Genomic DNA, 15,710 nt, shown 5'->3' with positions numbered 1-15,710 from the left:
ATTCAACATTTCATATATGTTACCTTTTCTGTTGAGAAAGGTTTAATGTTTGAATCATATCTTTTCTTGTTAGCCAAGTCATTAATTTTCAAAATCAAATCTTTTTAAATTGTTTTTCAATCATATCTTTTAATCACATCTTTTTCAAAATAATTTTCAATCATATCTTTTTGATTTCTCATTTCAAATTCTTTTTCAAAAATCACTTAATTTCTTTTCCACTCTTAGTTTTCGAAAATCAATTAGTATTTTTCAAAATATTTTTAAAATCTTTTTAATTTATTTTCGAAAATTTCTTTCCCTCTTCTCACATCCTTCTATTTATGGACTAACACTCCTCCTCAATGCACAATTCGAATTCTATCTTACTTGATAAGTTCGAATTCTTCTACCTCTTCCTTCTATTTTTCTTTTCCTCTGACCCCTCAAGGAATCTCTATACTGTGACATAGAGGATTCCATATTTTCTTGTTCTCTTCTCTTTTATATGAGCAGGAGCAAAGACAAAAGCATTCTTGTTGAGGCTGACCCTGAACCTGAAAGGACCTTGAAGCGAAAGCTAAGAGAAGCTAAAGCACAACTCTCTCTAGAAGACCTAACAGAAATCTTCAAAGAAGAAGAACCCATGGCAGCCGAAAACAACAACAATGCCAACAATGCAAGGAAGGTGCTGGGTGACTTCACTGCACCTACTCCCGACTTCTATGGGAGAAGCATCTCTATCCCTGCCACTGGAGCAAACAACTTTGAGCTTAAGCCTCAATTAGTTTCTCTAATGCAACAGAATTGCAAGTTCCACGGACTTCCATTGGAAGATCCTCATCAGTTTTTAGCTGAATTCTTGTAAATCTGTGACACTGTCAAGACTAATGGGGTTGACCCTGAGGTCTACAGACTTATGCTATTCCCTTTTGCTGTAAGAGACAGAGCTAGGATATGGTTGGACTCACAACCTAAAGAAAGCCTGAACTCTTGGGAAAAGCTAGTCAATGCCTTCTTGGCAAAGTTCTTTCCACCTAAAAAATTGAGTAAGCTTAGAGTGGAAGTCCAAACCTTCAGACAGAAGGAAGGTGAATCCCTCTATGAAGCTTGGGAAAGATACAAACAATTAATCAGAAAGTGCCCTTCTGACATGCTTTCTGAATGGAGCATCATAGGTATCTTCTATGATGGTCTTTCTGAACTATCCAAGATGTCATTGGACAAAACTGCTGGAGGATCTCTTCATCTGAAGAAGATGCCTGCAGAAGCTCAAGAACTCATTGAAATGGTTGCAAATAACCAATTCATGTACACTTCTGAAAGGAATCCTGTGAACACTGGGACGAATCAGAAGAAAGGAGTTCTTGAGATTGATACTCTGAATGCCATATTGGCTCAGAACAAAATATTGACTCAGCAAGTCAATATGATTTCTCAAAGTCTGTCTGGAATGCAAGCTGCACCAGGCAGTACTAAGGATGCTTCATCTGAAGAAGAAGCTTATGATCTTGAGAACCCTTCAATGGAAGAGGTGAATTACATGGGAGAACCCTATGGAAAAACCTATAATCCTTCATGGAGAAATCATCCAAATCTCTCATGGAAGGATCAACAAAGACCTCAACAAGGTTTCAACAACAATAATGGTGGAAGAAACAGGTTTAGCAATGGCAAGCCTTTTCCATCATCTTCTCAGCAACAGACAGAGAATTCTAAGCAGAGCCACTCTGACTTAGCAACCATGGTCTCTAATCTAATCAAAACCACTCAAAGTTTCATGACTGAAACAAGGTCCTCCATTAGAAACTTGGAGGCACAAGTGGGTCAGCTGAGTAAGAAAGTTACTGAACTCCCTCCTAGCATTCTTCCAAGCAATACAGAAGAGAATCCAAAAGGAGAGTGTAAGGCCATCAACATGGCCGAATTTGGAGAGGAGGATGAGGCAGTGAGCACCACTGAGGAAAACCTCAATAGATGTCCACTGGCCTCCAATGAGTTCCCTAATGAGGAACCATGGGAATCTGAGGCTCATACTAAGACCATAGAGATTCCATTGGATTTACTTCTGCCATTCATGAGCTCTGATGAGTATTCTTCATCTGAAGAGGATGAAGATGTCACTGAAGAGTAAGTTGCTAAATACCTTGGAGCAATCATGAAGCTAAATGACAAGTTATTTGGTAATGAGACTTGGGAGAACGAACCTCCTTTGCTCACCAAAGAACTGGATGACTTGACTAGGCAGAGATTACCTCAAAAGAGACAGGATCCTGGGAAGTTTTTAATACCTTATACCATAGGCACCATGACCTTTGAGAAGGCTCTGTGTGACCTAGGGTCAAGCATAAACCTCATGCCTCTCTCTGTAATGGAGAGGCTAGGGATCTTTGAGGTACAAGCTGCAAGAATCTCACTAGAGATGGCAGACAATTCAAGAAAACAAGCTTATGGACTTGTAGAGAATGTTCTGGTAAAGATTGAAGACCATTACATCCCTGCTGATTTCATAGTCCTAGAGACTGGGAAGTGCATGGATGAATCCATCATCCTTTGCAGACCCTTCCTAGCCACAGCAAAGGCTGTGATTGATGTTGACGGAGGTGAACTGATCATTCAAGTGAATGAAGAATCCTTTATGTCTAAGGCTCAAGGATATCCCTCTGTAACAATGGAGAGGAAGCATGAAGAGCTTCTCTCAAAAGAGAGTCAAACAGAGCCCCCACAGTCAAACTCTAAGTTTGGTGTTGGGTGGCCACAACCAACTTCTAAGTTTGGTGTTGAACCCCCACATTCAAACTCTAAGTTTGGTGTTGGGAGGTTCCAACATTGCTCTGAGTATCTGTGAGGTTCCCTGAGAGCCCACTGTCAAGCTACTGATATTAAAGAAGCGCTTATTGGGAGGCAACCCAATGTTATATTTATCTATTTTCCTTTGTTATTTTATGTTTTCTGTAGGTTGATGATCATGGAAAGTCATAAAATCAATTGAAAAAGCAAAAACAAAATGAAAAACAGAAAGAAAAACAGCACACCCTGGAGGAAAACCTTGCTGGCGTTTAAACGCCAGTAAGGGCAGCAAATGGGCGTTTAACGCCCAGTCTGGCACCATTCTGGGCGTTTAACGCCAGAAATGGGCACCAGACTGGCGTTAAACGCCAGGAAAGGGCAAGAAGCTGGCGTTAAACGCCAGAAATGGGCACCAGCCCGGCGTTTAACGCCAGAATTGGCATAAAGAGCATTTTTGCTCGCCACTTGGTGCAGGGATGAATTTTTCTTGACACCTCAGGATCTGTGGACCCCACAGGATCCCCACCTACCCCACCACTCTCTCTCTCTCTTCTTCACCCATTCACCAATCACCTCAACACCTCTTCCCCAAAAAAACCTCTCACCTATCAAATCCCACTATTCTCTTTACTACTCACATCCATCCTTCATAAAACCCTACCTACCTCACCATTCAAATTCAAACCACTTTCCCTCCCAAACCCACCCATAATGGCCGAACCATACACCCCCTCTCCATTCCTATATGAACCCATCTTCACTCCTTCATTTTCACACAACCTAAACACTACTTCTCCCCCTTGGCCGAAGCACAAAGCCACCTCCATCTCCTCTATTTCTTCTTCTTCTACTCTCTTCTTCCTTCTTTTGCTCAAGGACGAGCAAACCTTCTAATTTTGGTGTGGTAAAAGCATTGCTTTTTGTTTTTCCATAACCATTTATGGCATCTAAGGCCGGAGAAACCTCTAGAAAGAGGAAAGGGAAGGCAAAAGCTTCCACCTCCGAGACATGGAAGATGGAGAGATTCATCTCAAGGGTGTATCAAGACCACTTCTATGAAGTTGTGGCCATGAAGAAGGTGATCTCTGAGGTCCCTTTCAAACTCAAAAAGAGTGAATATCCGGAGATCCGACATGAGATCCGAAGAAGAGGTTGGGAAGTTCTTACCAACCCCATTCAACAAGTCGGAATCTTAATGGTTCAAGAGTTCTATGCCAATGCATGGATCACCAAGAACCATGATCAAAGTGTGAACCCAAACCCAAAGAATTGGCTTACAATGGTTCGGGGAAAATGCTTAGATTTTAGTCCGAAAAATGTAAGGTTGGCATTCAACTTGCCCATGATGCAAGGAGATGAACACCCTTACACTAGAAGGGTCAACTTTGATCAAAGGTTGGACCAAGTCCTCATGGACATTTGTGAAGAGGGCACTCAATGGAAGATAGATTCAAGAGGGAAGCCGGTTCAATTGAGAAGGCATGACCTCAAGCCCGTGGCTAGGGGATGGTTGGAGTTTGTCCAACGCTCAATCATTCCCACTAGCAACCGGTCCGAAGTTACTATAGACCGGGCTATCATGATTCATAGCATCATGATTGGAGATGAAGTAGAAGTTCATGAGGTTATAGCCCAAGAACTTTATAAGGTGGCGGACAAGTCCTCTACCTTGGCAAGGTTAGCCTTTCCTCATCTCATTTGTCACCTCTGTTATTCAGTTGGAATTGACATAGAAGGAGACATCCTCATTGATGAGGACAAGCCCATCACTAAGAAAAGGATGGAGCAAACAAGAGATCCCACTCATCATGAAATCCCTGAGATACCTCAAGGGATGCACTTTCCTCTACAAAACTATTGGGAGCAAATCAACACCTCTCTAGGAGAATTGAGTTCCAACATGGGACAACTAAGGGTGGAGCACCAAGAACATTCCATCCTCCTCCATGAAATTAGAGAAGATCAAAGAATCATGAGAGAGGAGCAACAAAGGCAAGAAAGAGACATTGAGGAGCTCAAGCTCTCCATAAGATCTTCAAGAGGAAGAACAAGCCGCCATCACTAAGGTGGACCCGTTCTTTAATTTCCTTGTTCCTTATTTTCCTGTTTTTCGAAAAATCATGCTTATGTTTATCTATGTTTGTGTCTTATGATCATTAGTGTCTTAGTGTCTATTCCTTAAAGTTATGAATGTCCTATGAATCCATCACCTTTCTTAAATGAAAAATGTTCTTAATTGAAAAAGAGAAGAATTGCATGAATTTTGAATTTTATAACAGATTAATTATTTTGATGTGGTGGCAATATTTTGGTTTCTGAATGTATGCTTGAACAGTGCATATGTCTTTTGAGTTTGTTGTTCATGAATGATTGGCTCTTGAAAGAATGATGAAAAAGGAGACATGTTACTGAGGATCTGAAAAATCATAAAAATGATTCTTGAAGCAAGAAAAAGCAGTGAATATTCAAAAAAAAAACGAAAAGAAAAAAAAGGAAGAGAAAAAATTAAAGGTGTGATCCAAGGCAAAAAGAGTGTGCTTAAGAACCCTGGACACCTTTAATTGGGGACTCTAGCAAAGTTGAGTCATAATCTGAGTCATACTTAATTAGGAGAATCAATAACACTATCTGGATTCTGAGTTCCCATAGAAGCCAATCATTCTGAATTTCAAAGGATAGAGTGAGATGCCAAAACTATTCAGAGGCAAAAAGCTAAAAGCCCCGCTCATCTAATTAATACTGATCTTCATAGATGTTTTTGGAATTCATTGCATATTCTCTTCTTTTTATCTTATTTGATTTTCAGTTGCTTGGGGACAAGCAACAATTTAAGTTTGGTGTTGTGATGAGCGGATAATGTATACGCTTTTTGGCATTGTTTTTAGTATGTTTTTAGTATGTTTTAGTTAGTTTTTATTATATTTTTATTAGTTTTTAGTTAAAATTCACTTTTCTGGACTTTACTATGAGTTTGTGTGTTTTTCTGTGATTTCAGGTATTTTATGGTTGAAATTGAGGGACCTGAGCAAAAATCTGATTCAGAGGCTGAAAAGGACTGCAGATGCTATTGGATTCTGACCTCCCTGCACTCGAAGTGGATTTTCTAGAGCTACAGAAGCCCAATTGGCGCGCTCTCAATTGTGTTGGAAAGTAGACATACTTCGCCTGAGATTTGATGGCCCAAATAGGCGTTCCAAGTCAGCTCAAGTATTCTGGCGTAAAACGCCGAAACTAGCACAAGAATGGGAGTTAAATGCCCAAACTGGCACAAAAGCTGGCGTTTAACTCCAAGAAAAGTCTCTGCACATGAAAGCTTCAATGCTCAGCCCAAGCACACACCAAGTGGGCCCGGAAGTAGATTTTTATGTCATTTACTCATCTTTGTAAAACCTAGGCTACTAGTTCTCTACAAATATGACCTTTTGCTATTGTATTTTCATCTTGGTTCTTCTGGTTCCCTCTCTGGGGCCGAAGCCAATGATCACCATTATCACTTATATATTTTCAACGGTGGAGTTTCTACACACCATAGATTAAGGTGTGGAGCTCTGCTGAACCTCGAGTATTAACGCAATTACTATTGTTCTTCTATTCAATTCAGCTTGTTCTTGTTCTAAGATATCACTTGTTCCTCAACTTGATGAATGTGATGATCCATGACACTCATCATCATTCTCACCTATGAACGTGTGCTTGACAACCACCTCCGTTCTACCTTAGATTGAGTGGATATCTCTTGGATTCCTTAATCGGAATCTTTGTGGTATAAGCTAGAATTGATGGCGGCATTCAAGAGAATCCGGAAGGTCTAAACCTTGTCTGTGGTATTCTGAGTAGGATTCAAGGATTGAATGACTGTGACGAGCTTCAAACTCCTGAAGGCTGGGCATTAGTGACAGACACAAAAGAATCATTGGATTCTATTCCAACCTGATTGAGAACCGACAGATGATTAGCCGTGCTGTGACAGAGCGCGTTGAACATTTTCACTGAGAGGATGGGTCTGTAGCCACTGACAACGGTGATGCCCAACATACAGCTTGCCATAGAAAGGAATAAGAAGGATTGGATGAAGACAGTAGGAAAGCAGAGAGACGGAAGGGACAAAGCATCTCCATACGCTTATCTGAAATTCTCACCAATAAATTACATAAGTATCTCTATCTTTATTTTATGCTTTATTCATATATCATCCATAACCAATTGAATCTGCCTGACTGAGATTTACAAGGTGACCATAGCTTGCTTCATACCAACAATCTCCGTGGGACTGACCCTTACTCGCGTAAGATTTATTACTTGGACGACCCAGTGCACTTGCTGGTTAGTTGTGCAAAGTTGTGATAAAGAGTTGAGATTGCAATTGAGCGTACCATGTTGATGGCGCCATTGATGATCACAATTTCGTGCACCAGTGGTTTTGAAAAAGATAAGAAATAGTAAAACAAACAAAAAAGTCAATTAGTTAGTTGAAAAAGATTTGAAAATCAATTTTGAAAAGATAAGAAGTTAGGAAAGATTTTGAAAACGATTTTGAAAAAGATATGATTTGAAAAAGATATGATTTGAAAAAGATATGTTTGAGAAGATATGATTGAAAAGATATGATTGAAATTTATTTTGAAAAAGATTTGAAAAGGAAATTAAAAAGATTTGATTTTTAAAATTAAAATTGATTACTTGACTAACAAGAAACTAAAAGATATGATTCTAGAATTTAAAGATTGAACCTTTCTTAACAAGAAAGTAACAAACTTCAAATTTTAGAACCAATCACATTAATTGTTAGTAAAGTTTTTGAAAATTTGAAATGAAATTAAGAAAAAGATTTTTGAAAATTAATTTTTAAAGAATTTTCAAAAATAATAAAGAAAAATGAAATAGATTTGATTTTTGAAAAAATTTTGAAAAGATAAGATTTTTAAAAATGAAATCTTGACTTGACTAACAAGAAACAACTAATTTTAAAAATTTTTGACAAAGTCAACCCAAAGATTTCGAAAATTATGAGTAAAATAAGGGAACAATATTTTTTTATTTTTTTTTAATTTTTAATGAAGAGAGAGAAAAACAACAAAATGACTCAAGACATGAAAACTTAAGATCAAAACAAAGAAAACATGCAAGAACACTTTGAATGTCAAGATGAACACCAAGAACATTTTGAAGATCAAGATGAACATCAAGACTTATTTTTAAAAAATTTTCAAGGAAAGAAAACATGCAAGACACCAAACTTAAAAATTTTTAATGCTTAGACACTAACAAACTAAAAATGCATATGAAAAGCAAGAAAATATGAAGATCAAATAAGGAGACTTATCAAGAACAACTTAAAGATAATGAAGAATGCAATGCATGAATTTTTTTGAAAAATGCACAAATTTTAAAAACATGCAATTGACACCAAACTTAAAATGTGACACTAGACTCAAACAAGAAACACAAAATATTTTTAATTTAATGATTTTATAATATTTTTGTATTTTTTTTTTCGAAAATTATTTTTTTAGAAAAACGAAAACAAAGAAAAAAATTTTTGAAAGATTTTTTAAAACTTTTTGAAAAGAAAATAAAGGTTGAAATAAGAAAATTACCTAATCTGAGCAACAAGATGAACCGTCAGTTGTCCAAACTCGAACAATCCCCGGCAACGGCGCCAAAAACATGGTGCACAAAATTGTGATCTCAATGACACCAACAACTTGGTACGCACAATTGTAATCTCAACTCTTTTTCACAACTTTGCACAACTAACCAGCAAGTGCACTGGGTCGTCCAAGTAATAAACCTTATATGAGTAAGGGTCGATCCCACGGAGATTGTCGGCTTGAAGCAAGTTATGGTCACCTTGTAAATTCCAGTCAGGCGGATTCAAATGGTTATAGAGTTTTGATAATTAAAAGATAAACAGACATAAAATAAAGATAGAGATACTTATGTAAATCATTGGTGGGAATTTCAGATAAGTGTATGGAGATGTAGTGTTCCTTCTGAATCTTTGCTTTCCTACTGCCTTCATCCAATCCTTCATACTCCTTTCTATGGCAAGCTGTATGTTGGGTGTCACCGTTGTCAATGGCTACTTCCGGTCCTCTCAGTGAAAATGGTTGACGTGGCGGAAATTGGCTGATTAATAATTATTAAGAAAATTGGCGTTGCAAGTACAGCTCTTAACCAGCAAAAATCCACTTGTCAATTTAGAAAAGAGTTGTCACAAATTTTAGAAATAAAACATTGGGGGTATGAATCCCAGGTCGTCTCCTAACGAGTTGCAGAGAGATGTGCTATTTTATTAATCAGAGGTATTCCAAAATGGTGTTGAGTTTGATAAACAGGAAATTAAATCATAGAATTTATGTAATTTAAATAAAAATCTTGACCGGGAGAAGATTAATCGGAAGTTCTATCCTTGTTGGAATTTTCTCAAGATCAATTAATAATTAGTAGTTGTTTCCACTTAGTTAACCCTCAACGAATGAGGGAAAGTCAAGTTAAAAGTCAACTTCTATTCACAAGTCCCAATCATCTCCCTTGGAAAGGATTAGAGTTAGTGACTAACAAGCCAACCAACAATGAACCAATTACAATTGAACACTTGAGTATTCCAACTCAAGGTTCTCTTTTTAATCAACTCCCAATCAAGTTGGGGAACTACTCCATTATCATAAATGTAGATTTCACAAAATTAAGAGGGGAAATAAAAAAAGACATGATACACAATAATCAAAGGGATCGTTTAAAAATAAAAATAGTCTTGTATTAATGAACTCTAAAAATAATCCAATGTCAAATCTGGACAAATTAAGAATATGGAAGAGTAAATGAAAAGTAGGTAAACAAACTAGAATGACCAGTTCCAGAGGTAGACTCTTCTCAATAACCAAAGCCAAAATCTTCAAATCCTAAATTATGAGTGTAAGGAAGAAAACCTAGAGGAGGAGTAAAATCAGATCTCCAAAAAACTAAAATTATGCAGAATGAATGTTATCTTTTGTCTCTGCATGTTCCCTGGCTCTAATCTGCGTTTCTGGGCCAAAAACTAGGTTAAAATACGGCCCAGAATCTAGGTCAGCGACTTCTGTAATTTTGCAGATCGGGCACGTCACCCGACCGCGTCGTCCACGCGTTTGCGTCACTCAGCGTTTTCCGAGCCACGCGTGCGCGTCGTCCACGCATTCGCGTCACTCGTGCAGCTTCCAATCCATGCGTTCGCGTCAGGCACGCGTTCGCGTCGCTGTGAATTTTTCCATTTCGCGCGGAGGCGTGAGTCATGCGCCCGCGTCACTTCTCGCTGGTCATCTCCTCAATTTCTTGTGTTCCTTCCATTTTTGCAAGCTTTCTCTCCATTCTCTAAGCCATTCCTGCCCTATGAAGCCTGAAACACTTAACACACAAATCACAGCATCGAATGGTATATAGGAGAATAAGAATATACAATTAAATGATCTTTAGGAAGCAAGTTTTCAATCATAGAACAATTTTGGGAAGGAATTGTAAACACATGCAAATCATATGAATAAGCGGGTGAAGACTTGATAAAACCACTCAATTAAACACAATATAAATCATAAAATAATGGTTTATCAACCTCCCCACACTTAAATACTAGCATGTCCTCATGCTTAGTTGAAGGAGATAAATCTAAATGAATAGGGACATGTAAGAATCATGCAATGCAATGCAACCTATATATATGACTGCACCTATATGGTTTTGTCTATCTGATTAAAAATAAATAAGTTCTCTAAGATAAAACATGGAGCAGATTCCACTAGTTCAAATCATACAATAAAAGCAGATAAATTTGTAAGAAGACAGCTCGTGAAAGCAGGGGACATGGAATCAAGCAATGAATCTTCACTGATGGTGTGTGTGCATTCTAATCTCTCTAGTGTATAGGGTAATCACTCTATCCTTCTCTAATCATGCTCTCTAATTTTTGTTCTTCACCTAACCAATCAACAACATTTAATGTATCAATGCAAACATCATGAGGTCTTTTCAAGGTTGTAATGGGGCTAAGGTAAGGGTAAGGGTATATATGGCTAAGTGAGCTTATAAAATGAATACTTAATTAACTCAAGCTTTCACCTAATCATATGTGTATATTCTATATAACTTCAAATTTCATACCTAGCTACCCAGAATTTCCTTTTCACATTCCATACTCATGCATCAATCTTTATTTTAATTCTATCACATATGCATTGATTGTTTAACTTTAACTTATCATTGGGGTAATTTTGTCCCCTTATTTACTAAATATTTTTTAAATAAATATAGCTTATCAATGCATATAGATTTTTAATTTTCTTTTATAGTTTCACATGAGTAGGTACCCAAATTCCTATTATTTCATCATGACACACTCCTTTATTAACCTTTGTTCCCACAATCTTCCCATACTCAATTAACACACAATTTCTATCTTAAGCTAACCAAAGATTCAATTGGGATATTTAATTATTTTTCTGCTTAAGGCTAGTAATGTGGTAAAATGTAGAACAAATGGGGTTAAAACGGCTCAAAGTGGCTAACAAGTGTAATTAAAAGTGTAGGCTTATTTGGGATAAGTGAGCTAAACAAACAATGGCCTTAATCATATGCATGCATATAACACATTAACATTGGACATATAGGATAAAATAAAATTCAGATTACAATCATAGAGAAGTAAACACACAAGAAAAAAAAAAATTTATGGTTAAATAATGTAACCATGTATTTAGGCTCAAAGTCTCACAGGTTGTGTGTTCTTTAGCTCAAAAACCATGTTCTAATTACAACTTCAAAAAAATTTAACATAAAGGTTTTGATTTAAATTAGTGAAATTTTTCAAAAATAGGGTCTTAAGAGAAACTTATTATCTTTTCAATCAAGTAGAACATGCATGCAAATAGTCCTATTTCTAAACAATCTATCCTATTCTAAATAAAAAGAAATTGGTGTTAGGGAAGAGAAATTACCTCCGGAAGTTAGGTACTGACCGACCTCCCCACACTTAAGGCTTTGTACCATCCTCGGTGCCATCTGTCAGGAACAAAGGTGGGCTGGTAGCAGTATCTCTACAGTTGGGACCGTCATGGCTCCTGGAGTTCGAAGTGTCTGGGTCTTTGTCAGGTTTGTGGTTGCCTGTAAGTAGCTCCTTGAGGTATTTGAATCGGCGCTAGTTGCGGCGCTCTCATAGCTTCGCCTTTTGTTCTTGCCGGTCCAACCTCTCCAGTATTTGATGGAGCAGCTAACTTGTTGAAGGTGCTTATGGTGTTGAAGGAGGAATGTCTACAGCTTGTTCTACGGACTGGTTGGTAGTGGCTGTTGGAGGCCTGAGATATTTCCCGTTAGGGACGTACTGGTCATCCCATGGAAGCATGGCTTTGGTGTCCCCAGCTCTGTAGGAGACTCCGGCTGCTGAGGACAAGATCTAAGACCAAGGCGAGAAAAGGTAGGTTGCCCGCAATTTGTACGTGTCCCATGGAATTCCGGATGTGTCTTGGTAGGTTTAGAGGCTGGTCTGTAAGGATGCAACATAGTAGAACGGCCATGTCTACAGTGAAGGAGGACTCATGAGTGCTCGGAAAGATGTAATGGGACATAATTTGTGCCCAAATGTGAGCCTCCAAGGTAAGTGCGGAAGCCGATATTCCCTTAGGCTGGGAACAATGGTACCCATAAATCCATCTGCTGCCAGGTTGTGCAATAACTCTGAGAACAACGTCCCAGTCAAATTGGTACGTCTGGCACTTGAGTGCGGCTTCTTGGAATGCGTCCAGTCCTTCTGGAGCAGGGGGGAGATTTAGAGCTCGTTGAATGGCCTCTTCTGTAATGGGGACTTGCTTCTGATGGACATAGACAGACTGCAGGGTTGGCAAGTGGAAATTAGAGTAAAACTCGACTACCCTTGAAAGATTAACCTGCCGTGGCTGTCTTTGTAGGAATCCCCATTGGCGTCACTCAATTCGCGACTCAACAAATTCAATAATACAGGTCGGGAGGATAAGAAGGTATTCGTTGTTGTAACTCCTTTCTGCCAGGATGGGGAACATCTGTTCACAGTAGCGGTTGGGAAATTGCGCAATGTCCTTTGCTGGGAAGGCTTTCTCTTTTTTATCGACCTTTATAATCCTCTTAATTCTTTTTGTTGAGGGCTTAACTGCAGTTGAAGATGGCTCTGCCACTAATGCTCTTTTTGTTCCTCTCCTTGCTGGTGGTTCGGGAGTAGCTTTCTCCTTTCCTTTCTTGGTGGCTATCCTGAAAGGGAAAGAGTAGCTTTCTTCCCAATGCACTGGCGACGCGGACGCGTCGGCGATGCTGGCGCGTCGCGTGCGAGTTTTTTTTTTTTGTTATGAAAATGCATATGCAAACTATAGGCACTAGTACTGAGAAAAGTTATTGAAAAAGGAAATTTAGGAGGGTGAAAATAACGATCATACCATGGTGGGTTGTCTCCCACCCAGCACTTTGCTTTAACGTCCTTAAGTTGGACGCTCCACTAGCTCAGTCTTCTACTGTGGGTGGATCCTCCAAGAGGAAGATCTCCAGCTCCTGTTTTTTCACCATCTTTTTGCCATGAAATAACTTCAAGAGATGTCCATTGACCTTTATAAGCTCAGAGCTTGAAGGATGTCTCAAGTGAAAGACTCCGTATGGCTCCGCCCTCTCTACTCGATAGGGACCGTCCCATCTTGATCGCAGCTTGCCTGGCATGCGCCGCATTCTGGAGTTGTAAATGAGGATTAAGTCCCCAGGTTGGAACTCTCTTCTCTTGATGTTCTTGTCATGCACAGCTTTCACTTTCTCTTTATACAGCCTAGAGTTCTCATAAGCTTCTAGGCGAAGGTTCTCTAATTCTTGCAGTTGCAACTTCTGTTCAGCTCCTGCTTTCTCATAGTCCATGTTGCATTTCTTTACCGCCCAGAAGGCTTTGTGTTCTAACTCAACTGGGAGATGACAGGCCTTTCCATAAACTAAGCGGAAAGGGCTTATTCCGATTGGTGTCTTATATGCTGTCCGATATGTCCAAAGCGCATCTTGGAGCCTGGTGCTCCAGTCCTTTCTATGAGGCTTGACTATCTTTTACAGTATGCGCTTTATCTCTCTGTTAGACATCTCTGCTTTCCCATTAGTCTAGGGATGATAGGCTGTTGATACTTTATGAATTATCCCATGCCTTTTCAGTAATCCTGTTAGTCTCCTGTTATAAAAGTGAGTGCCTTGATCACTCATGATTGCTCGTGGTGATCTAAAGTGACAAATAATATGGTTTCTAACAAAGGAAACAACAGTGTTAGCATCATCATTACGGGTTGGAATTGCTTCCACCCATTTAGAAACATAATCTACAGCTAACAATATATAAAGGTGACCATGAGAATTTGGAAATGGACCCATGAAGTCAATGCCCCAAACATAAAAAATTTCACAGAAAAGCATAAGTTGTTGAGGCATTTCATCCCTCTTGGATATATTACCAAATCTTTGGCAAGGAGAACAATATTTACAAAGGTCAGCAGCATCTTTAAAAAGAGTAGGCCACCAGAATCTACAGTCTAAAACTTTTCTAGCTGTTCGTTGAGGGCCAAAATGTCTTCCACTCTCAGATGAGTGGCAGGCCTCTAAAATGGACTGGAATTCTGATTGAGGCACACACCGCCGAATTACCTGGTCAGCACCACACCTCCATAGATATGGATCATCCCATACATAGTATTTGGACTCGCTTTTCAGCTTGTCTCTCTGATGCTTAGTGAAATCGGGAGGAAAAGTGTGGCTAACTAGATAATTAGCTACAGGTGCATACCAAGGGACTACATCAGATACTGCCTATAAGCTATCAAATGGGAAATTATCATTGATAGGAATAGAGTCATATTTAAGGTGCTCAAGGTGACTCAAGTGGTCTGCCACTAAATTTTGATTACCACTCCTATCTTTAATTTCCAAATCAAATTCTTGCAGCAGTAACATCCAACGTATTAGCCTTGGCTTAGACTCCTTTTTAGCTAATAAATATTTTAGAGCTGCATGGTCTGAGTACACTACTACCTTAGTACCAAGTAAATAGGCTCGGAATTTATCCAGAGCAAAAACAATAGCTAGAAGCTCTTTTTCAGTAGTAGTATAATTAGATTGAGCAGCATCTAAAGTGTTAGATGCATAAGCAATTACAAAAGGATCGTTACCTTCATGCTGAGCTAGTGCTGCTCCTACTGCATGATTGGAGGCATCACACATGATTTCAAATGGTTGACTCCAGTCTGGTCCCCTCACAATCGGAGCTTAAGTTAGGGCGGTCTTCAGCTTATCAAACACTAGTTTGCAATCCTCACTGAACTCAAACTCAATATTCTTTTGTAGTAGTCTGGTTAAGGGTAGTGCTACCTTACTGAAGTCCTTAATGAATCTCCTGTAAAAACCTGCATGGCCAAGGAACGAACGGACTTCCCTCACAGATGAGGGGTAAGGTAAACTAGAAATAACATCCACCTTTGCTGGGTCTATAGAGATGCCAGTATCAGACACAACATGTCCTAGAACAATTCCTTCTTTCACCATAAAATGACACTTTTCAAAATTTAAAACAAGGTTTGAACTAACACACCTGTCCAATACTCTAGATAAACTATCCAAGCAAAGGCTAAATGAATCACCATATACGCTAAAGTCATCCATAAAAACTTCCATACAGGTCTCAATGAGATCAGAGAAAAGACTCGTCATACACCTTTGGAAAGTAGCTGGTGTATTGCATAAGCCAAAGGGAATTCTCTTATAAGCATAAGTCCCAAAAGGACATGTAAAAGTAGTCTTTTTCTAATCTTCAGGAGCTATATGGATTTGAAAATAACCTGTATAACCATCTAAAAAGCAGTAATGAGATTTACCTGACAGGCGATCAAGCATCTGATCAATGAATGGCAAGGCTTGCGAGTAGCTTGGTT

At 38.8% G+C, this 15,710-nt stretch overlaps 1 non-coding gene across 1 annotated transcript; it reads right to left on the bottom strand.

Annotated features, from left to right (window-relative positions):
* Positions 1–1,030: 1,030 nt before the first annotated feature.
* LOC130983366 (small nucleolar RNA R71) lies at positions 1,031–1,138 on the bottom strand. Its single transcript, XR_009087362.1, has one exon. It is a non-coding gene; the product is annotated as a small nucleolar RNA R71 (small nucleolar RNA).
* Positions 1,139–15,710: the final 14,572 nt, after the last annotated feature.

Source organism: Arachis stenosperma, chromosome 5 (genome assembly GCF_014773155.1).
Source record: "Arachis stenosperma cultivar V10309 chromosome 5, arast.V10309.gnm1.PFL2, whole genome shotgun sequence".
In the NCBI taxonomy this organism is placed as follows: domain Eukaryota; kingdom Viridiplantae; phylum Streptophyta; class Magnoliopsida; order Fabales; family Fabaceae; genus Arachis; species Arachis stenosperma.
This window is presented reverse-complemented; position numbering and strand designations above follow the sequence as displayed.